Raw genomic sequence first — 24,749 nt, 5'->3', positions numbered from 1 at the left:
AACAACTGCTCCTGAGGAAACATATTATACTTGTAGAAAATTCTCAACTATTAAGAAATCATATTTTCCTCCTTTCCTTTAATTCTAAGCTCAAATTTACACCTGTCCAATAGATACTCAATGCTCTCAGTTCTCTACTCTGACCATTGAAAATAAGTCTTTGCCCTCCCACACATGAACAGACTTTTTTAAGCATTTGAAAATAGCAATTATCCAAAAGAGACCATAGTAGACTCTTAATAAAAAAGGGCCCTTTTCATTAATGTACTTGACTTACGGTCTCAATTATTTTTCCCCTAGACACCCCCCCCCCATTCCAGGGTCACAGTTGGTAACAATTGACATTAATAACTTCCTAATTCTCCAAAAAAAAGGCAGCTAGGGGCCCTGTGGAGAGATATCAGAACCTGGAATAAGAAGACCTGAGTCCAGATTTGACATTCATTAGCAGTGTGACTTTGGTCAAGTCACTTAACTTTTCTTTGCCTCAGTTTCCTCATCTGTAAAAAGAGGATAATGACATTATTTACTTCCCAGGGTTGTTGTAAAGATCGAACAAAATAATGCTTTTACCTTTCTTAGTACATATAGCAGGCCCTTAAAAACATTACAACCAAATAAGCTTCCTGTGCTGACTGTGGTTATTGTTTTAGTAACAGATATAAAAAGAGGGAGAAAGAAGAATAACTTTGGAAAAACAGAATGCTTCACTGACTAAAACTTAAGAAGTCCATGAGGAAACAATGAATTCAAAAGCATATTTGAAGTTCTCTGACTATAAAAATAATATACTCCCAAAGCACAGGATATGAAGACATGCCAATTAGTCCTTTACAGTGAATTTGCTGCTGCTGCTGTTGAAATAGCTTTTTTAAAATCATATTTTTTTCACCAATACAATTTTAATAGTTTTTAAAAGTTCCAAATCCTCTCCTTCTTTCTTTCTTTCTTTCCCCCTCCTTTAGATGGTAAACAATCCGATATGGGTTATATAGATGTATAATCAAATAAAACACACAAAATTGTATTTAAGTGAATTGCAGGTCTACCAGAGGGACTGGCCAATGGGGTCAGCATGCTATTTTTATTTAAATACCAAGTAGACTTCAGAGTATGTACAGGTCTACTTTGATATATGCCTCCTTCATGAAAAAGAGGCACATTTTGATTGGCTATTGCACAGAAACTGAGGATGATTACAAAAAACACTACCTGGACGGTCTGGTTTGCATTTCCTGACTGTGTTCAAGGGGCAAGAGAAGCTGTAAGCCTTTTTGTAGGGAGAGAGGTCTTTATTTGCCCACCTGTTAAATACATAGTCTTGTTTTTCCACCCTCTTAGCTGTAAGAGTTTTAGATTTAAAAAGAGATTGGGCTACAACACTGAGATTCGAAAAAGCTGGAGGATGCTGTTTTCTGGAGCAACTTCCTCAATCAGCTACAATACATTTGGATGTGAACTTGGAGGAGGCGAACATCTGTAGTATCTGGTTTTAGTTTGAATCCATTATCCCTAGAAGCCAAGGTGCTATAAGGAAGAGTGGCCCTCAGGTATTGTCCTTTAATTCTCATTATATTTTCCCAGGAGGGATCCCCTTGAAAAGTAAACTGATGTCAGCAAATTTAATGAAACTAAGGCACCAGTCATTGAATGATGCCTATAATATGACACATATTATAATTGTAAGTTAATATTAGGAAGACACACCAGAATGGGACTTCAGATGACAGCATTAGATAAAGGTACTCTCAGCCCAACAGGGAGATTCCCAGGAGCCTGAAAGGGAGAGGGAAGTCAGAGTCACTACATCAACATGAATCAGATGGAACATAACCGTTCTTCTCAGTACTGACACATAAGAATGCAGATGTTTTCAGAAAGTGATAAGAAGCACATCATGCTTAAAAATAAGTCAATTGGATAATATAAAAGTCAACAAATTCACACAAGTTAATAAGCGAGACTTATTAATGGTTTCAGTACATTTAATAATGCAAGAAATTAAAAAGATAGCTGCAATGGCATTACTGACACCTTTTTAGGCCATCTAGCACACTATGCCTCACTAGGCAGCATTACTGAGGAAGGCCAATTGAGAAGGACCAATTTCTTAAATGATTTGTGTCCAGAAGCTTCCAAGCAAAGGTTGAGATGAACACTTTACCTTTATATTCTAGAGAGAATTTTTTAGGACATGGTTTGGACTAGATGACCACTAGGGAAACTTCCAAATCCTCCAAATATTCGATAACATAATAATTGTTATTCAGTCGTCTCAACTGCACCCGACTTTCCATGACCCCATTTGGGGTTTTCTTGGCAAAGATACTGGAGTGGCTTACCATTTCCTTCTCCAGCTCGTTTTACAGATGAGGAAAATGAGGCAAACTGGGTTAAGAGATTTGCCCAGAGTCAAACAGTTAGTAAATGTCTGAGACTAGATTTGAACACAGATCTTCCTGACTTCCAGCCCAGTATTCTACCTACTATGTCACTTAGTTACTCCATCAATGATAGCTAGGATTTATATAGCCTTTTAATTTGCAATGTGCTTTACAAATATTACTTTATCTTTACTACTACAACTCTGGAAAATAGAAGTATTATCAGCCCCATTTCATAGTTGTGAAATCTGAGGCAGCCAGAGGTTAAGTCACTTGCCCAAGGTTTGATAATATTAAGTATGTGAGGTCAAATTTGAACTCAGGTCTTCCTGACTCTGCACCTTGCATCACCTAGCTGCCTGCAGATTCCATGAACATTAACACATTGTCCTATCATTTATAATACACTTCAAAATGATAGCACCTGAAATTTATCTTTTGCCTCCAAAAGATAATTAAAGCATTTTCACAAATATTCTCATTTTGTCCTCAAAATTTTCCTGCTAGATAGGGAGATGAGGTATCAATAAAACTATCATACTAACATGAACAAATGTCTATAAACAGACTTTTGCACCTTATTGTCCATTGCTGGGTACCTCAAATACAGAGAGATAGAAGACAAATCCTCTGCCCTCAGTTGGGATGGCATGTCCAAGAACTAACATTTTATTTATATGGCATGACTCTCCAAAAAGAGAGTTGGGGAGGCATTCCAGATCAATAATGAAAATAATAAATGACATTATAGGTCATCAATGAAGGATGGAGGCGAGAAGTGCTCAAGAAGTTCAGAGGAGACAGAGTTCATGGAGCACTGTGGCAGCCAAGAAAGACATGACTTATAAAGGAAGAAAATGAAAGAGCAGAGTTTCTAAACTTTACCTGACCTCATGAGGCTAGGTAGTTGCAAGTCACCAATGAAATGAGGACCAGATGGATCTCCTTTGTATATAATATATCTATCTCAGCACGAGGTGACCACTGCACTACAGTATATAGTATATAGGACAGTCACTATAAATAGCACTGTTCTGAAGGTCGTGGTATATAGGGGAACTTCCTCACTATCCTTGATCTTCTTGGTACCTATGTCTATATCTGTCTATATCTATGTCTATATGTCTATATCTATATCTATGTCTGTGTCTATGTCTATATGTCAATGTCCATATCTGTGTGTCTATGTCCACATGTCTATATGTCTATCTATGTCTATATGTCTATATCTGTCTGTGTCTATGTCTATATGTCTCTGTCTATGTTTGTCTATGACTGTCTATGTCTATGTCTATATCTATGTCTATATCTGTCTGTGTCTGTGTCTATATGTCCATGTCTATATGTCTGTGTCTATGTCTATGTCTATATCTATGTCTATACCTGTCTGAGTCTATGTCTATATGTATATGTCTCTCTATGTTATGTCTATATGTCTATATCTATGTCTATGTCTATATGTATATGTCTATGTCTATATCTGTCTGTGTCTATGTCTATATGTCTATGTCTATATCTGTCAGTATCTTTGTCTACATGTCTATGTCTATCTATGTCTATGTTTATGTCTATGTGTATATGTATATGTCTTTGTCTATATATATGTCTATATGTCTATGGCTATGTCCATTTCTATGTCTATATCTGTCTATGTCTGTGTCCATGTCTATATGTCTATGTCTATATCTGTGTCTATGTCTATGTCTATATCTATGTCTATGTTGATGTCTATATCTGTCTGTATTTATGTCTATATGTCTATGTCTGTCTATGGTTACATCTATATGGTATGTCTATGTCTGTCTATGTCTATATCTATATCTGTCTGTGTCTATGTTTATATGTCTATGTCTATGTCTTTATGTCTATGCCTATGTCTGTCTATGTTAAATCTATGTCTATATATCTATATGTATATGTCTGTCTATTTCTATGTATATGTCTATATCTGTCTGTGTCTATGTCTATAAGTCTATATCTGTCTTTGTCTATATTTATGTCTATGTCTATATGTCTATGTCTATGTCCATATCTATATCTATGTCTATGTCTATATCTGTCTGTGTCTATGTCTATATCTATGTCTATGTCTATATCTGTCTATATATCCATGTCTATATCTGTCTGTGTCTATGTGTATATGTCTATGTCTATATATGTATGTGTCTATGTTTATATGTCTATGGATATATGTCTATGTCTATATCTGTCTATGTCTATATTTATGTCTATGTGTCTGTGATTATATGTCTATGTCTATATGTCTGTCTATGTCTGTCTATGACTATGACTATGTCTATATCTGTCTGTGTCTATGTCTGTATGTCTATGTCTATACGTCTATGTCTATATCTATGTCTTTGTTTCTATCTGTCTGTATCTATGTCTATGTCTATGTCTATGTCTATGTCTATGTCTATATGTCTATGTCTATGTCCATAGATTGATATAGATATAGATATAGACAAATATATAAATCTACAGATATAGAAATGTCTATTAGTGGTTCTGTGAGTCAAAGGGTAAAAACAGCTTGGTAATTTGTCTTACATAATTCCAAACTTTTCCAGAATGTTTGGACTAATTCACAGTTCTACCAGCCTCAGCTTGAGCTTAAAACTGTACATATTTCATGTGTATGTACTTATGCACACATTACTTGTATGGGTATATAAGTACATATGTATGTTTGTGTTTATAATCACATTATTTCTTTATTACATCAAAGTTTTATCGATGCTTTCTGTTTATCAGAGTAATTTCTATGTAAATATACTTTCCCCAATAACCACCTGTGAACTTTTCTTTGTAACAGAAAATGATCTGTGAAACAAACCAATGTATTAAGCACATATAATTGTGTTATACAGTCACCTTTTCTCCCAAAAAATTCAGCCCAGCTCTTCAGGAACAAAACTGGTCATAACTGGATCATAGCTCCCAAATTCCAAAGATTCCTCTAAGCGATCTTAAAGATCATCTATTCCACCCCCTAATTTTACAGATGAGAGAAAACTGAGGTCCCGAGAAATCAAAGAATTTGTCCAAAGCCATTCAAATGTCAGCTTAATTTTGGTGTTCTTTTATTTATATTGTTACAGTCATTGAATATTTTCCCCCCGGTTCAGCTTAGATTCATACCAGTCATTTTAGGTTTCTTTGGATTCTCCAAATCTGTCATTTCTTAGACTGCAGTAGAATTCTATTATATTCACATACTATAATTTGTTCAGCTATTACCCACTCCATGGAAACCTATGGAGTTTTTTTTTCCTGCTATAAATAGCACTGTGCTGAATATCTTGGTATATAGGGGAATTTTCTCACTGTCCTTGACCTCCTTGGTGTATCAATTACCTGGCATTTTTATTAAAAAACCAGGCTGCCAGGTTGAGGCAGCTAAGTGGCTCAGTGTATACACAGAGAATGTTAGCCTGGAGTCAAGAAGAACAGAGTTCAAATCTGATTTCAGACACTTTCCAACTGTGTGACTCTGAGCAAGTCATTTACCTCTGTTTGCTTTAATCCATTGGAAAAGAAATAGTGAACCACTTCAATATCTTTGCCAAGAAATCCCCATGGACAATACTGATGCACTATGGTTCATGAGGGTGATGAAGAGCCAAACAGGATTGAATATAATAACCTATGTATTGTTGTTACTAAGCTCTGATAACAAAAAGAAAGGCAAACAAAACAAAAATACAAAGAAACAAACAAGGAGCTCAAGGACTAATGGAGACAACATGCAAACAACTATTCACAGATAAGATGTATACAGAGGGAGGACATTAAAATTAAGGAAGACTATGAAAGACTTCTTGTAGAAGTGTAACCTTAGCTGACACCTGAAGGAAGCCAAAGAAACCAGGAGGAGGAGATGAGGAGGGGGGAGGGTTCTAGGCATGGGCTCTGCCAGTGAAAAGACTCCAAAGCAGGTAGGTAGAATATTATGTGAGAGGAACAGCAAGGAGCCAGAGTCATCGGATCTCAGAGGACAGGAAGGGGAGTAAGATTAGGAAAGAGAAGAAGGGGCTAGGTCATGAAAGGCTGTGGGAACAAAAAGAATCAGTTGAAGGAACTGGGGGATGTTAAGACTAGAGAAATAATATCTGAATTCTAGGATCTGAGGGACTATCATTTGAAAAAGAACTATTTTTTTTTAGTACTGGATCCAAAGGGCAAGTCCTAAATAGATGTGCTAAGAAGTCAACTGTAGTTTAACAGAAATGATTTTTAATAATCAATGATTTGGGGAGATCCAGAGTTCTCCCCTTTTCTATAGTCTTCATTTCAAATTCAGTCTCTTGAAGGATATTATTGATAATAAGATTGGATTATTTTCTTAACAATCTTGTTCAGACTCAACCCACACAGGGAAGCCATTGTGTTCTACTAAAGTTTAGGTGGGAATAATTCTTTAAATAGATTTCCCAAGATTGGGAATAACTTAAAAATAAATGACATGATCAAAGTTCATTAGAATAGATCCACCCTCTCATTAAATTATTCATTCTCTCATTATTTGTAAACAAATCAGAGTTGATTACCATTGTCAGGAAATCCCCTCTTCCAAAGGCATATAAGCTGTGAGCCTGCCACCATGATTATCTATGACATTCAAAAGTGTCACTGACCTTTTATTATATTTTATTATTATTAATAAAATGACTGATTATTCAGAAGTTATAGCTCACAAATGTTTTAAATGTCACAGAATGAAAAACTATGAAGATTGTCCAACACTGGAGTGGGAATTTACCCCATTACAGATTTACCATCATTCATTCTTGGATTGGACAACAACTTGTGGAAGAGAATTAAGAGGGGATTGCCTTTCAGGAAGGAGGTCTACTGCATGGCTCTAGGGTTCCTTCCAATTCTGGGATTCTGGGATTCCATCTTCCCTGCTTGTTGTGAGGATTAGGTAGGAAAATGTATGTGAAAATATATTACAAAAAATGCCGTGGGTTATTCAAAATGATTTAATTTAACATTTATCAAGTACCTACTACATAGAAATTATGGTAGGTACTGGGAATACAACAATCCCAGACTCCAAGCAAGTACTTCTTGACATTCTAATAGGGAGATACAACAAATACATAGCTAAGGAAATATAAGGTAACTTGAGGAAGGGGAAAGCACTCATGATTAGAAGCCTATTCCCCCTTTCAATATCTAATAAAGTTCTAAGCACCAGTAGTAGCTCAAAAAATGTAAACCTGAAATGAACTACTCAAATGAATGAATGATCCCTGTGTCAATATTTGCCCCCCCCAATTCATCTTGATTCCATTTCACTTTAAAAACAACAGTCAGCATTCCATCCAGGGGCGGCTGACCATGAAGCAAAGGGAATGCATTTCCCACTGTGCTGTTCTCACTGAGCTGCCTTGCCCCAGTGATGACTGAAAGCACATCCTGTCCATCTGCTGACTGTATTATCACAGTCTGACTTCAGCAGTACTGGCTCATTCAGAGGAGGGAAGTATTTATTGTAGACACAGCCTTTTCCTCACTCTCCCCCAAGCCAAACAGCTTAAGAAGGTTGACACAGCCCTAGAAAAGGTGGGCTGTCAGAGAAGAATTTAAGAACAAAGTTTAAGTTCTTTCCCCATAAAGAAAAAATGTTAAGAGGCACTATGCGTAGGAATGGTGGAGAGGAGAGAGTAAAATAGATTACCAAGGAAATCAGGTGATAAGAATGGAGAAGAGGAATGGACCTAGATGGCCAAGATATCTACTAGTTGTGTGGCCCTGGGGGAGTCACTTAACCTTATTTGCTTCAGTTTCCTCATCTGATGAGTTGGAGAAGCAAATGGCTAAACCACTCCAACATGGTAAGAAAACCCTGACTGGGGTCAAAATAGTGATTGAAAGCACTGAACAGCAACATGGAATTCTTTCCAAAGCTAACAGTTGGAATAGCTTTTCAATAGTTCTTGCAGAGAAAATAGAAACAGATCAAAGATTAGAGCCTGACAGAATCTCACAAGAAGTCATCAAATCACAGTCCCTTCTACAAGGTCATAATTACAGGATGAGTTAGAAGCAGGGCTTGACTCTAGATCCTCTAAATTCAGAACCATAAAGTATCCTAGATAATACCATGGAAATAATGTAGGCCATAGTCTTGTTCTGTGGCAAAAAAAAAAAAAAAAACCCAAGAAAAAAATGAGCAATGGCAAAAATGATAGCCCTGCTGATATAGTCCTTAGATTTATTTTTCATAGTAATACCATCAACTGTTCATAGACTAGGCTTAGCTGGTAAACTAGGGATTCGATGTACATCTTATTAAATCGCTGTCCAAAACACCCAGCATGAACTGCTGAACTTAACTGAGCTCCATGCTGGTCCTAAGAAAATATCAACATCTCTCTTAGAATCTAGCCCACTCTTCTATTACCAAATGGCACTCAGCACCATATGTTTTATGAACTTGTGTATGCATGTGGTACATATGTATGTGGTATCCATGATTGGAATTGTGGTTTCTGAGTGTCTTTCTAAAGATAACGAGCATGTGCCTTCTGTTATCACTAACTTGGATCCAGAAATTGACTTGTAGGACTTTTAGTAGGAATTTGGGGTCTCTTGAAAAGCTTTGCCTTAGAGAAAATGTAGATGAGGAAATACTGTAGCCCATCCAGTCCAAGGAGCCACCCTGGACCTATGCTGGCTCTAATGTAGATGATTTTCTTTGTCCATTTTTCATTTCCTCTCTTACCTCTTTACCAAAAAGCAAACTCTCAATTTCACCCAAAAATATAGCACTTTGATTGAGCAGCTGGCTTAGGGCCATGCCCAGTTGCTTGGTTACTGTGAATAATGTTTATTCATAATAATATAATATTTTATATGCATATTATACACATATGCATAGTCTAAATATTTTTTTGGCATGGGAAACTACCAATGAAGGAACTCTTTCTATCAAAGATAACTCTTTGTAATTTACAGTGATAGTCTTTAAAGAGTTGGCTGGGGGTGGGGTGGGCAGCTAGGCAGCACAGTAGATAGATCATAGGCTCTGGAGTCCAGAGGACTTGAGTTCAAATTTGGCCTCAAACACTTAATACTAATGTAGCTGTGTGATTTTGGGCAAGTCACTTAACCCCATTGACTTGCAAAAAAAACCCACACCCCATAAAGAGTTGGTTGGGGTGATTAGGTGGCACTGAATAGGGTAGAGTAAGGAAGACCTGAGTTCAAATCCTGCTTCAAACACTAGCCCTGTGACCTTGGATAAGTAACTTAACCCTGACTGCCTCACCAAAACAAAACAAACAAAAATGTTGTCTATGAACCCCAGAATCACATTGTTAAGGTCAGAGAGAAGACATGAACCTATGTCTTCCTAACTCTAAGGCAGGTTTTCTATATTTTCACTGCACACAACTGGTGATGAATATATGTTTGTTGATTAATAAATGTTTGTTGTGGAATTAAATCATCTCAGGTTTCTCCTAGATTGCTGCTGACAGCAGGAGAGTCCCACATGTTCACAATTCTAATGACTCTGAACATCTGTGCAAACTGAGCTGCCCAGGGCTGCAGAAATACAGACATTCCTAAGTGAATCACCTCCGCCTGCTCTAAGGCAGAGTATGGAAAGGCACAGAGACTGTCTTCCTTCTCTAAGAAGCCAACAAGTGGGTATGTCAAGTCCCCTTTGAATTGCTCCAGTTAATTCAGGTCACTGCACTTTAACATGGACTCATTGTCCCATTTGTTGAGATGAAGGAGCTAAATGAAGACAGAAAGCTTATATCCATATAGCCTTTATGGAAAAAAAAAACAAGCAAAGCTGGTATCTCTCAAACATAAGAAGACACTTGAGCTGAGATGAACAGATTTGCCCCAGTTCTAATTAAGAATGATTAGCAGCTAGTGCAAGCTAGCTTTAAGAGGTCCAGATTTGAAGTCTAGCTCTATTGGTAGCAACATGGGTGACCTTGGAGAAGTCATTCATCTTTGCTGCACCTGTTTCCTCATCTATGAATTGAGAAGATTGAGCTATTTGCTGTTTATTATCCCTTCTGGGTCTAAATTCTGTGCTTCTGTTGAGCTTTGACTTACCCCTGTGCTAACCCTAGTCTTGATAGTCTAATGGGCTTGCTAAATTACATCTTCTCTTTAATGTATACTGGATGAGGAAGAGGCAGTGTATTTGTAAAAATTGCCTCTGTGACACTAGAATAAAGTTTAAAACTCCCTGGGGGGATAAGATTTTGGGGACAATCAACAAGGGTAGTAGGAGGTAGGAGCTGGCAGTCTGGAAGCTAAGCAGCTCTAGCAAGACACACACACACACACACACACACACAGACACAAACACATCCAGGATGTCTTCTGCCTGCACAACAACCATATTTTCACATCCTTGAAATCTAGGGCTTGGGAATAATTTCTTGAAAAATCTGTCCCCATCACATCACAAAGAATCTCTCAATTAAACATTGACAGATAAGTGGAATTGGTGAATCTCTTCTGTTAAATGAGAACCCAGCTAAACAGAAATATCTCTCATGTCATAGCCAGCTAGGGGTATAACAGATTGAGCATGTGGCCTGGCATCAGAAAGGCCTGATTTCAAATCTAGCCTCAAACACTTATTGGCTAGGTGACCCTGGGCAAGGCAGTTATCCTATTTTCCTCAGCTTCTTCAACTGTAAAATAGGGATAATTAGGGAACCTACTTCCCAGAGTTGCTGTGAGGATCAAATTAGATAATATTTATAAAAGGCTTTGCACGGTAAGTCCTTATATAAATGCTAGCTGTTATCTTTGCTAGCTATTATTATCTTAATTCCTCAATAGGCTATACCAGCTGTTACTATAGAGAATTAGTTCATGATATAGGAACATTTTCTGCTATGGGAAGAGCATTGGGATGACATTAGGTTCTTATTTAAGCTCTGCAACTAAATGTCCACCTTACTTTGGCCAAGGTTCTGGGTCTCTCTAATCTTTATCATCCCTATTCTAACTCAATCTAGGTCATGATCATCTCTAAAATTCTTTCTGTCTCTAATAGTCTATGATTCTTCATAATGCCATTGATTACACAATATTAACCAGATTTAGGGCTGGAAGGGAATTTGGAGATCATTCATCTATTCAGTCAGACTATCAATAAGGTCAATAAAAATTTATTAAGTGTCTACTTATGTGTTTAACATTTGGGATCCAAAAAAACCAAAAGATAATTCAAGTTATCTTCCAGACAAAAATTAAATACCAAAAGTGCAATTATTCTTTTGAAAGAGAATAATCTATTTAACTTAAGCTTTATATTATTACTGATATCAATTATTAATACTGATAATTGTAGATGATAATTAAATTTCATGATTTTTATTGAGCTGCAAATGAATAAAAAATTCAACATAATAGATGTGGGAGTTAAAGTGAATCCTGCCAAAGTTATAATAATCATTATTATTATCAATGATGATAATGTATGTTTATACATCACACCAAGGATTACAAAGTTCTTAACTTTTCACAGTCCTTTAAGTAACTACTATAGCTGCATTCCATTGTTTGTCCTTTATTTTTAAAGAGGAACAGTGACATCATAGGGTGATATCTTGACTCATGTATACATTGGATTTAAGTGAGGCAGAGTTATATAAAGTCTTCAGCCTCACTTTCTCTTCCAGAGTCATGAATGTTCAGTGGCAAGACAAAAATCAAGATGACTGGTGATGGCCCAAGATGCAATGGTTGATCTTGGCATTTTCAATGTATGACCAAGCTCTAAGCTTGCTCTCTCCCCTACCTCATCTGAACAATCCCTAACTAAGACTTAATACCACTGGAAGACACTGCCCCCCAATCACCTCGAATAATGAATCATGCAGCCCTAATTTGTTGGGACAAGGCATATTCTGGCTCTCCCCCTTCCACTAGATTTGTTCCATTCAAATACAACTCAAACCATACTCTAATAGCAGGTATTTTCAGAATAGTGTCCTTCATTTCTCACAGCATTCAATAACTGGCTTAAGTCTTCCCTCCATCCCAATTTCTTTATACTGGGGTATTTTAATATACAAACTGGCATCAATTTAAAATATTGATCTCTTTGTTATCTCTTATACTTTTTGTTTCTTCCTTACAGATGTGATTTCTCTCTCATCACACTCAGTTTGGATCAATGTACAACATGAAAACAAAATAAACTGACAGATTGCTTTCTGTGAGGGGTGGGGTGGGGGGAGGGAAGTAAGATTGGGAGAAAAATTGTAAAACTCAAATAAAATATTTAATAATATAAAAATATATTGATCTCCAAGTTTCTCAGTTTCCATGACTTGATCTTTCATCCTCTCAGACACACATAGGGAATGATCATATCTTTACTCTCACCATTACTCATGAGTATTCCAATTCTATGACCTAGAATTCTAGATCGCCTCTGATGCCAATCTCCTAAATTTCCACATCTTCCTGTGCCTTACTCTTTCTACACGTATTCTTTTTCCTCACCATGATTTTCAGGTATTCTATTTTTCCCGACTTTTCCTTGGTCGCACATTCCTGCTTTGGCTTCACTTTTCTCCCTTAACAATCTTGACCCAATAATTAAAAAATACTTCTTAAGAAGAATATCTTTTACATTGCTCTGCTCATGCCTTTCTAAACCCAAACCAGATCACTCCCCTTCCTTTATCTCCTCCTCTTCCTCTGATATTGCTTAATGTTGCCAGAAGAAATCAAATACCATTGTCAGCTGAGTCTGCAATAAATTTTTTGTATTCATCTCAAGTGAGTCTTTCCTATTGCACCTTTGCATAAGGTATCCTTATTACACTCCCAAAAGTAGTTGCTCCCACTTTGTCTTCTTTCATCTTGACCTAGCTCTGCTCTCTCTACTCTATTCTCTTCTCTTTTGTTTTGATCTCATCAACTCTTTTGAGTTCAATTAACTCTGTGACAGTGATTATCTTTTCCCTATATCCAGCCTTAATAAAAAAATACATAATATATATGCAAGGGTTGAATGATTATCTCAAGGTCACACAGCTAAGTAATTATTAAATGCGGGAGGCCGAATTTGACCTCTGGTCCTCCTGACACCAGGGCCTGTGCTCTATCCATTGAGCCAGCTCTAATATTTCACCTGATCTCTGATTTCCCTTTTTCAATTGGATGTCAGATATATCCAAATAGATATCGTATAGGTATTTTAGATTCAACATGTGCAAACAGGAATGAAAAACTCATGGTAGATATAGAACATATACATTTACTTATTCATTTATTCATCTCTCTATTTATGTATTTGCTTAAAAACACATCTCTCTTTCAAATGATTTCTATGCTACATAGGTTTACAAACCTGACTTCTTCCTTTTATTTTTCTCCACTCATTCACTCAATTGTCAACTGTATTGCCACAAGATTTATAACATCAGCCCTCTTCTCTTCACTCACATGATTCCCACCCTAGTCCAGTCCTTTACTGCCTCTTTTGTAGAGGACTATAAAAAGTAACATGGCTTGCAGTCTCTCACTTCTTTACCCACAACTGCCAAAATAATCTTTTTAAAAAACAAGTCTGATAATGTTACTCCTCTGCTCAAGAATCTTCAGTGGCTCACTATTATCACTAGAATAAAATATAGGACAATTAACCTTTACACTGTTCACCATCTACCCATAGCCTAGCTTTCCAGGTTTACATACACTACAGACTTCTTGCTGTGTTTTGAACTCAACATTCCAGTCTTTGCTTCCATGTCCTGTAACAAGTTCCATACCTGAAATTTAATCTTTTCTCACCTTTGTATATTAAAAAAGGCTCAACACATGCACCATCCCTAAAGTGAACCTTTTTTCCAAATGCCTCTCATTTTTGCACTCTCTCTCTCTCTTCTAATTACTATAAGTGGTCCTATATATTTTGTAAATTTTTTAAATCATCCCACTTCCTCAAATAGAATTGTCATCCTATTCTGGCTGTGGACTTAATAGCTTGAGGTCTCAGTAAGAGCCGCCTATGTGATGTGTCGAGAACAATCTGGAACTAGAGAGATGTTGTCCCTACCAACCCTCATCAGTTTCTGTTCCAGGGTACCACATTCAGGAAGGCCACTGACATAAAGGAGCAGCATCAGTAGTATTTGAGACACTCCTATGTCATTTGCAGAACAAGTTAAGAATTTGAGGATGTACAGTCTGGGGCATAACCTCTGGAGAGGCTGTGCTCTGGGGAGCATGTGACAGTTGTCATCACATATCTGTAGGACTGTCTTCTGGAAAAAAGGAAGTGTAAGAGATTAAGCCAGTGAACACAGAGGACCCAAGGATGATAAGGGGTTACTGAAGCAAGACAGAACAGACTGTTTCATCTGTATTGCATAAGGAACTATGCTAACTAGCCACCAGTCTGTACAGTTCCAGATGGTAGAAGTAGGACTAATGGGAAGTTATGAGAGGGAAGATTTTGGCTAAGGGCTCTTTAACAGAGTTATCCAAAAATGGAATGGGCTACTATCAGAGTTAGTGAATTTTCCATTTCTGGAAGTAAATCAGCAAGTGATAGATAACCACTTGTCTCAGATTATTCTACAGGTAGTTCTTATACCGGCCAGTTACGTGACCTTAAAGTTCCCTTTTAAGCAAAGAGTCTATGATTCTGGAATGATGAAAACAAGGATACCAATTAACAATGAAACATATGGATAGTAAAAAATGACACAAGAATCTAATTATTATAGACAAAATTCTACTTTTGAGAGAATTTCTGATAGTAAGGACTAAAAGAGATAAAATTGCATTCTGCTACATATAGGTCCAGATATTACAGGCAAAAATGCAAGAAGGAAAAAATTACTCAAGCAACTCAACTAGAAAGCATTATTAAAAATAACTGTTTCTTTTGGGTTTTTTGGAATAATGTTCTTCAATAAATATTTTCTATAAAATTAAAAGAAGATATAAGATTTAAATGAAAACTGACCTTTTGGGAAAAGCACAATTTCTTCTCTTCACCAAGGAATAGGTCTAACTTCTTTGGAAAACTGAAAGAAAAAAAAAGATGAGATTAAAAACAAGATTAAGTTATTTCTGCAAATAAACCCAAGTCTGTACTCCTGAAGCCCTAAATATAATAAAAACAAAACTAAATGAAGTCAGCCTGAGGAAAGCAAGAAAAATAAAAATAAAAACCACTGTACATGCTAATGCATTGTTGGTTGAGCTATGAATTGGTCAATACATCTGAAAAGCACTTTTCAATGGTATCCCAAAAGTCATTAACCTATGCATACCCTCTGACTTAGAGATACTACACTGCAGCATTGTTCTTTCCATGGTATATCTTACTTATGACTCTGTAATGTAAGGAAGAAAAAAAAGCATTATAGACTGGGAAATATTTTTATGGACTGTCTCTGATTTGTTTTTCAGATATATCAATGGGGTTTTTTAAAAAATGTACTTTAATCAAACAAAATAGTGCTTTTTTTTGCCATTTCAGGAACTGATAAATTGCTGATGCCAGAGAAGGGTATTACAGAAAACAGGAAGCTGGGAAGGGGAAATGATTTTGCAGTAAATCTGATGAATCTAGTCCTGAACATTTTGAGTTTGAAATGACGAATGCTAAACTGGAGACATATTATAGGGAATGAAGTTGAGTTGAAGAATTGGAGCTAGAGACTGTAATACAGAAGTAATAGTTGATAGATGACTGATATATATGCGCTATCTCATATCATATGACATCTCTGAAGAAGTTAATTTGGAGGGAGAAAAGCAGAGAAGGGGGAAAAGAACCGTAGTAGAATTTAAGAGACTTATGAAAGAAGGGGTCCAGAGAGAAGACAATAGTTCAGAGTTAGGAAGAAAAGGATGTAATTGAAGACAAAGAACCAAAAAGGAAAATCATCAATGTAAAATATAACGTACAGAACAAAAAGGGAGAGGTAGATAAAAACTGTCAAAGGCTGGACCATTTGTCAGAGATATCACAGATCTGATTCACATGTAGATCATAGTCTATTCTAGTAGTTTCTAAGGTTTTATAATATTGAGTCTATAAAAAGATAATGAAATTTGGTTAAATGCTATTCATTGCACTGAACTCTCCATCTCCCAATTATATGAATTTCCCCTGGATGTTCCCCATGCCTGGAAAGTTCTCCCTCCTCATCTCCATCTCTTAACCTCCCTTTCTTGGTCCCCTCAATGCTTTCCCTCAAAGATTACCTTCCATTTACACTCCCCTTTTTTGCATATATATATATATATATATATATATATATATATATATATATATATATATATATGCTTCTACATCTCTCCCATTGGATGAGGCAATTAGGTGGTACAATGGATAGAGTATTGGCCCCTGGAGTCAGGAGGACCTGAATTCAAATCTGATCTCAGAAACTTAATAACTACTTAGCGGTTTGACCTTGGGCAAGTCACTTAACAGCATTCCCTTGCAAAAAGAAAAAGAAAAAGAAAAAGAAAAAGAAAATGAAAAAGAAAAAGAAAAAGAAAAAGAAAGAAATGCCTGTTGGTTTGCTGTTTGGAGTAAGAACCACTGACCTTAAAAAGAATAGTTTCAAAGAAAAGATCTGGGTACCAGATGTCTCCCTATATACATTTTATTCATGCCCACCTCTATGTTTATCCTTTGTGAAATAACCCCTTCTATTTATCCAAGTTCTGTCCTTCCTTCAAGATCTAGTCAAATCTTCTACTGCAGCCTACATCAACTGTCTTAAAAATCATTGTTTTAACTTATTATCTAAACTCTATGCTTATACCACTTATGATAGCATATGTCATTACTTTGTAGTATCATTTATGCTTTCATTTATCTTCTCTCCTAATGAGATTGAAAACTTTTCATTAATCTTCTATTCCAATGAGACTGAATATTTTAAGCCTTTTGTATTCTCAGAATATAATTCCAAATTACTGCTAATATAACTGGTATGACAAAACAAACAAGCAATAACTCTCTCTCTCTACACACACACACAGACACACACACACACACACACACACACACACACACACACACACACACACACACACACACACACACACACAAATTTGTTACAAAATCAAAGGGGCAGCTAGGTAGCACATTGCAGGAAAAGTTAGGTGGCAGAGTGGATAGAGCAATGATCATGGAGTCAGGAGGATCTGAGTTCAAATTTGACCTCAGACACTTAGTAATCACCTAGCTGTGTGACCTTAGACATGTCATTTAATCCAACTGTCAGGGAAAAACAAACAACACACACACACACACACACACAAACACAAATTCAAAGTAATTTCAGAGGATACTATTTAGTTAGGAAAATCAGGAAAGGCCTCATTATCTCATTTGGTCAGATATAAAGTGGGAGACATGACGTTTTTAGAGCTTAGGGGTAATTTTGGAGATCATTCCTGGTAAGCAAGAAAACATTGCATTTCAGTTAAAAGAAAGACAGGTGACTCCCTTGATTTCATATACCCAAATGAGGCAGAAGTAGTTAGAGGATATAGCAGAATGCAAGCTAGAAATTATCTATCCCTGGGTGACCACAGATATTATATAAATCTTTCATTTAAACTTAGATACCTGTAAAAACACTGGAAGATGTCTGAACATTTAGAAGACTGCCAAGTAGTACATTTTGAAGTACACATTTTGTCAGGGCAGGCTAATTTTCTTCTAAAAAAGACTGGCTGGCTTGGTAGGTGATGAGGAATCAATCAAGTTAATATGTTTTGAGTTTCACAAGACTCTGGATTCTGTCTTAACTTCATCAAATATATCAGAAAGTATCATCTGTTGGGAAGGCTTAGCAACCAGTTAAGTAATGCCAATCTGATGTCTGGACTTATTGCTAAACTAAAAAGCTACCAATGACCTAATTGTCAAATCCAATGGCCTTTGCTCAGTCATCCTTTCTTGACCTCTATGGAACATTTGAAACTGGTTCACTCTTTTCTGCTCTAGAATACTCCTTCCTCTCTAAGGTTTCTTGATACTGTTCTCTCTTGGCTCTCCTACTTTTTCCATATTCCTTCTTAATCTCCTTTGCAGTATCATCATTCATGTGGATGTACACATAACCCAACACTCTGGTTTGCTTCTTCTCTGTTTATACCTGCTCTCTTGAGGACCTCATAAGCTCCCACAGTTGAATTATTGTCTTAATCTAGATGATTCTATAGTCATATAGCTAGCCATTTTGTCTCTCCTAAGTTCAAGTGTTCAATCATGAACTGCAAAGTGAAGTGGGCATTCTAACTTAATGTTCCAAAAAGCATATAAAACTCAGATTGGCCAAAATATTATTCATTCTTTCAACCCACCTCCCACCCCCCCCAGGAAAAAAAAATCATCCTTCCCACCTTCTCTACTTCTGCACAGGGTACCATTATCCTTCCAAATGCCCGAGTTTCTATCTTTAGCAATCCCTGTTATTTTAATTTTCTCATTTGCCTTATTAAAAAATGGTCATCTTGTATTTTTTCTCCACAATATCCCTCACATTCATTATCTTCTCTCCATTTATACCACTATCACCATATCTCAGGCCTTCATAAACATTTATGTGGAATATTGCTGTCTCAAGACTTTCTTTTCTCTAATCCATTCTGTATATAGATGAGAAACAATATTGCTAAAATATATAACTCCCCCCTAGTCACTGTAATGCTTCTAGAAATGTTTTTATATTAGATTTTCACAGTCTGACTTCAGTCTATCTTTCCAGTGTACTCCTCTTCAAGCATGTTAAATTCCAGACAAAATATAGCATTTGGTACTCCATTTGATGCATTTTTTTTTTGCCTTTCCATAGATTTTCTCTCCTCTTCTCTAAAATTCAGAACACATAAAGATTCATTTCAAGCGGCGGCTAGGTGGCGTAGTGGATAAAGCACTGGCCTTGGAGTCAGGAGTACCTGGGTTCAAATCTGGTCTCAGACACTTAATAATTACCTAGCTGTGTGGCCTTGGGAAAGCTACTTAACCCCATTTGCCTTGCAAAAAAAAAAAAAAAACCTAAAAACAGATTCAATTCAACTTCTCTATGAAGCGGTTGTCAATATTATCAATGGTCACCAGCTGATCAGTTATTTTTTTCAAGTTCATGACTTTCTAATGTGAAAAGAGAGGTCATTCCCAAGAGAGTAAGCCCTTTTCATGATTTTCAATGGAAGTTACTGAGATGGCCAAAAGGTCCTAACCAAACAGGCTTAAGAGCAGGACAAATGAGAGTCCTGACAGCCCCATCAGGACAGGAACACACTGGCAAACATCTCTCAATTATTTTGCATCTTTCTGATTATGTGTCACAAGCACACAATCCTTTAATCAGCATCTATAAAGTCTTGAATAACTTGCATTCATATTTTGCTTAAGCTATCAGAGCGTGGCAGACAGAACACACTCTCATCTGACCTAAACTCAAAGTTAATCATTGAAGCACAGTCTTTCAAGGCAGCTCAGGGAAAAGTCATAAACAACAACAAGGCAAGAACTTGGTCTCATTTGGATGCCATTAGTCACAGTAAGTACACTTGATATCTTCCTTGCCTGCACCATTAGATCCTCAGCACAAGATAATGACTTTTATACCTATCTCTGGACATCCAATCATGTGAAGGAATTTTTCATAGACCAACTCACTGATTAGAATGAAATAACTTGATTGAGTCTGGGAGCAAAATGTAGGAGTCCTTAAAATTTTTACTAATGATGAGGTAATGAACAAGAGAGCTTGCTCATATGGTCATATGTGAGATCAAGTTGGGAGGGATGATGAAGCACCTTAGCAGTTGACATGATAAGAATTCAAAATGACCATGATAAATTGGATGTCATTAGTAATAAATAAAGCCAACTTGAGTCCAAGCTAGTTTAGAGTCCTATACTTAGTAATCAAAAAAACCATATAAAAATAAATAATAGAGAACAACTAGTTATATGCTAATATGGAAGAAGGGCAAAGGGGTAATCAACTAACAAATATTTATTTATAATTTACTGCGTGTAGGGAACTGCGTTCTATGGGAGATGAGACAAAAGTGAAATAAACCCTACCTTAATGGAATCAACAATGTAATGGAAGAGAAAATATTTGTCTGTATAAGTATCAGTGTGTTTACATACATCCATGTCATATGAATTTACATGTATGTATATATAATATGTTATATAATGATATGTTATATTGTTATAAATTATATTCTACATATTTCTATGTGTGTATATATGAATATATATTTTATGTGCATATACATATACATTCATGTCAGTAAACTATGAGAAAAGGCTTTATGTAAAAGATAGCAGTAAAGCTAAGTCTTAAATGAAAGGCAGGATTCCAAAAGTTGAGGATGGACTAATTTAGTCACAGAAACTAGCCTATGCAAATGCACAGAGAAGAGACATAAAAATGTCCTGAAGGCAAAACAGTCCATAGGTTAAAATGGCTGGATGGCAGATTTCAAGAAGGAAGGCAAAAGACAAGAAGGCTGGGAAGGTAAGGGGTCAGCTTATGAAAAGCTTTAAAAACCAAATAGGAATTTGTCTTTCATCCTAAAAGGGAGAGCAGAGTTTGTTGAGCTGATCAGATGTGTGCTTCAGGAAAATCACTAAACAGCTATGGAGAAAAATGGACTCAAGTTAGGAAAGTTTTGAGGTAAGGAATCCAAAAGATTAAGATAACAGTCCTGGTAAAATAGGATAATGAATTGATCTGGAGTGATAACTATAAGAATAAAGAGGAGAAAATATGTATGTAAGATTTGGTAACTGACTGAATATGTGCTAAGAAAGATTGATATCATGGTTCTAAACCTGGGAGGGGTGACAGTGATTCTAATAGTAAAAAAGGAAATTTATAAGATTAAGTTTAAAGGAATGGTTACAACATGTTGAGTTTATGAATCCTATGGAATACACAGAAGGAAAAGTGTCGAGGAGATTAGTTTATAATTCAGGACTAGCTTGTATCATTTCTAATATTATAGCCTGTAATTCAAAAAGGATGTGAAAACTTGGGGAAAGAGTCAACGAATTTTATTTTAACTAATAACTAATTTTTTAAAGTATTGGCACATTAAATCTAGAATAAAAAGTTTAGTCAAGAATCATTTACTAAGCATTTATGATGTGCTAAGCAGACCTGGCATTCCAAATGAAAGTAAAAAGAAAGGTAGTTTCTACCCTCAAGGAACTGACATTCTAATGGAGCAAGATAGCACATAAAAGAGGTATTTAAAAACTGGGGGGGGGGGGGCAAAATTAGAATTATTAAAAAATTAAAAGGGTTATCTTCCCTTTTATGGAAGGAATAGAATTGGATTTGATAAAACTTTCCTCAATATTATTTTTCACAATATAGAAAGATATGACTTGGTTGATGGAACAATGAGGTAAATTCAGACAGGTTAAATTGTCAATAACAAAGACTGTTGATTAATTTGTCTAATGTTTATCTAGAATGAGGCTTTTTAACTTGGTAACCCACAGACTTGCTTTTTTGTTATTTTAGTATTTTGATAAATATTTCAATATAATTAATTTCCTTTGTAGATATATTTTATGCATTTAAAAACATTGGATGAAAAGTTCCACAAGCTTCACCAGTCTGCCAAAGGGGTCCAAGACATGGAAAAGATTTAGAGCTTCTTAAGTAGCAAGAGGTCTTTAGTGTAGACACCTGACCAATTCTGTTCTGCTTATCAACTTTAATAATTAATCTAGACTAAAATAGAGGATTTTATGCTTACTAAATTTGTGGAAAATAAGAAGTTGGATTCTATTGAGCTGCATAATTAGATGTAATATTTCATGTTTATACAAGGTAGAACTATGACCTGAATTTAATAAGATGAAGTTCAACAGAGATTAAAGTCCTGTATTTTTATTATAAGTAAAAACTACTGTACAACTGTAGAAGAGATGAGGGAGGGCTTGATACCAATCCATGTTAAAGAAGAACAGAATATTTTAGTGGACTACAACTTCAATATGAGTCAGTGATGTGATGAAACAGTTTTTCAATACTATGATCTTAGAAGGCATTCATAGACATATACAGAAGATGACAGGAGAAAAATTCAAATCTACTTCTGTCACACCACTTCTAGAATATTCTATTTAGTCCTGAGAACCACAGTTTAATACAGACATTAACAACTGGAAGTTAAGAGATGGTAAACAGGATGATAAGTGAATTCAATTCTAAACTAAATGAGGATTTATGTAATGAACTGGAGATGTTTAGTTTGCAGAAAAAGAGTAGAGCAAGGGATCATGAATGACTCTTGTCCATGTTTGCCCACAAGAACAGCACAGAGAGTCTACCCTATGCATTGGAAACCCTTCTCATTTTCTCCTGACACTAAGAGAATCCAAGAGCATATAGGCTTACCATCTGTCATCCTTTGCCTTTATGATATGGGCAACTCATTTTCTTTTTCTTTTATACATTATCTTCAATAGATTCTATTTGAATCTTATGGCATGACTACAAATCTTATCTCAAAACAAAAAAAATCAAACTATTAGAATAAAGAAGAGTTCTACAACAAGATAAGAAAGGCAAAAATAAAGTACATTCCTTAGAATAATCCTTTCTGACTCTGGTGGTAGGATATCCCAGGATATATTTAGTTGTCTATCTCTACTTTCTTAATTTTTATCATTGTTATTATTAAATACTATATCTATCCTCTAAAAGGCTTTTGTGAAGAAGTGAGGAGCAAGTGTTATATCCTCAACAAAAAAATAATTTCAATATATTTCATCTACTGTCTCTTCAATACTTCAAGAAATTGCATCAGATATCTAAAGAATTTGAAAATCACTATCTTAAAAAAACCATGCCCACTCAAGGCAAATAATGGGAAATATACATTATTACTAAAGTGAAAGATAGTATATTATCCCTTAAATAATTGTATAGATATATTTCGTTTTTATGTCAGTTATTTCTTGACAAAGTACTGTTACCCCAAGGTTGGTCCTTCCCTTACAGTAGAAGCAACTACTCAGCAAAAACCAAGATAGTGACTAAATCTCACAGTATATGCAGCATTCTTTCTCTGTAGTTTCTTGTTTTTCTCTAAGAAGAAAGGAGAAAGCTATCAATATCTGTTCCACAGGAATAGGCTCTTCATTACAACACAGCCCACCCCACATGATATCAACTTTTTAGCTATATCATTTCCTCCTTTTTTCCTCCATCTTAGCTTAAAGTTGGAGGGGCTTCAGTTAAGTTTAATATGAAATATATGATACATCCAGGAAGATTGGCGAGGTTTGGATGACGTGTACCACTTAGAAAAGGAAAGTGTACATTAGAAGGATCTCTACTTTTCACTTGGCCACAGTTTCATCAATGATGCCACAAGAATGAAAGAAAACCATTATCACTTTTTCCTTGACTTTCTTCAATAAGTGATCTTGTCCCAAACCTTCCCACTCAAATCCATCCAGTCAGTCAGTCAATATTTATTAAGTCCCTACTATGTGCTAAGCGCTGGGAATACAAAGAAAGGCAAAAGACAACTGCTACCTACAATCAAAGAGACAAGACTTTAAAATAAGCAGAAAAGCGTTGAGGGAAGGGCAGAGGGAAGCACTGGAGACATACTAAAGAATCTGCATATGGGTAGTAAATGATAAGATAGTTGGCCTGATGGTCCTTCTTAAACAGAGGGTCTATCCCTCTCCACAAATCAGAGGGAGAGAGGGAACCCAGGGACAGGGAGATACTGAGGAGGTGTATGTTTCAGATATGATCTAAGCTTGCCAAAAATGAGGTCCTGGAGCCAAGGATGAAGTCCAGGAAAACAGTCAAGTGGGAAATGATGAGGTGGCAGACCTGATCCCATTTTAAATGGAGGATCTGGGATGAAGTCTCCACAATTTTCCTCAAATGTAGATTTGACCATGTCATTTCTTCTCCCAGTGAGTTCTAGAGGCTCCCTATTTAATATCTAATAATACCAAATTTAATTATTTTAAAATATAAATGTGGAATATTTATATAATATAAGAAATATAAATATAAGAAATAATTTATTTTATATATTATTTAACTCATCTATATCATATAACATAAATATATGATAGGATCATTATATTAAAAAATAAATATAAATAATATGTAGTACCAACACTATTTACTAATTTAATATCCAGCCTCAAATATAAAGTCATTTCTTTGGCATTTAAAGCTCTAGATAATTTGGTACCTTTCTAACTTTCCATTCTTTTCCCACTTTATTCCTCTTCATGTTCCCCATGATGCAGTACTGGTCTACTTTCAGTCCCTCAAAGATAAAAGCGAATCTCTGTCTCTGTGCCTTCAAATT

At 35.9% G+C, this 24,749-nt stretch overlaps 1 protein-coding gene across 22 annotated transcripts in view; it reads right to left on the bottom strand.

Moving 5' to 3' along the window:
• ATXN1 (ataxin 1) overlaps nucleotides 1-24,749 on the bottom strand; it is a 521,647-nt gene that overhangs the window by 236,152 nt on the left and 260,746 nt on the right. For 19 of the 22 annotated variants that reach the window (XR_012472582.1, XM_074207313.1, XM_074207312.1 and 16 more), the window contains one exon: nucleotides 15,361-15,421. The gene's annotated coding sequence lies outside the window, so the exon portion shown is untranslated. Of the gene's footprint in view, nucleotides 1-1,707; nucleotides 1,777-15,360; nucleotides 15,422-24,749 lie in introns of all 22 variants that reach the window. The other 3 variants (XM_074207310.1, XM_074207306.1, XM_074207309.1) reach the window with 1 other exon arrangement.

This window comes from Macrotis lagotis, chromosome X (assembly GCF_037893015.1).
Source record: "Macrotis lagotis isolate mMagLag1 chromosome X, bilby.v1.9.chrom.fasta, whole genome shotgun sequence".
In the NCBI taxonomy this organism is placed as follows: domain Eukaryota; kingdom Metazoa; phylum Chordata; class Mammalia; order Peramelemorphia; family Peramelidae; genus Macrotis; species Macrotis lagotis.
Note: the sequence above shows the minus strand (reverse complement) of the source record. Positions and strands in the feature narration are given on the sequence as shown.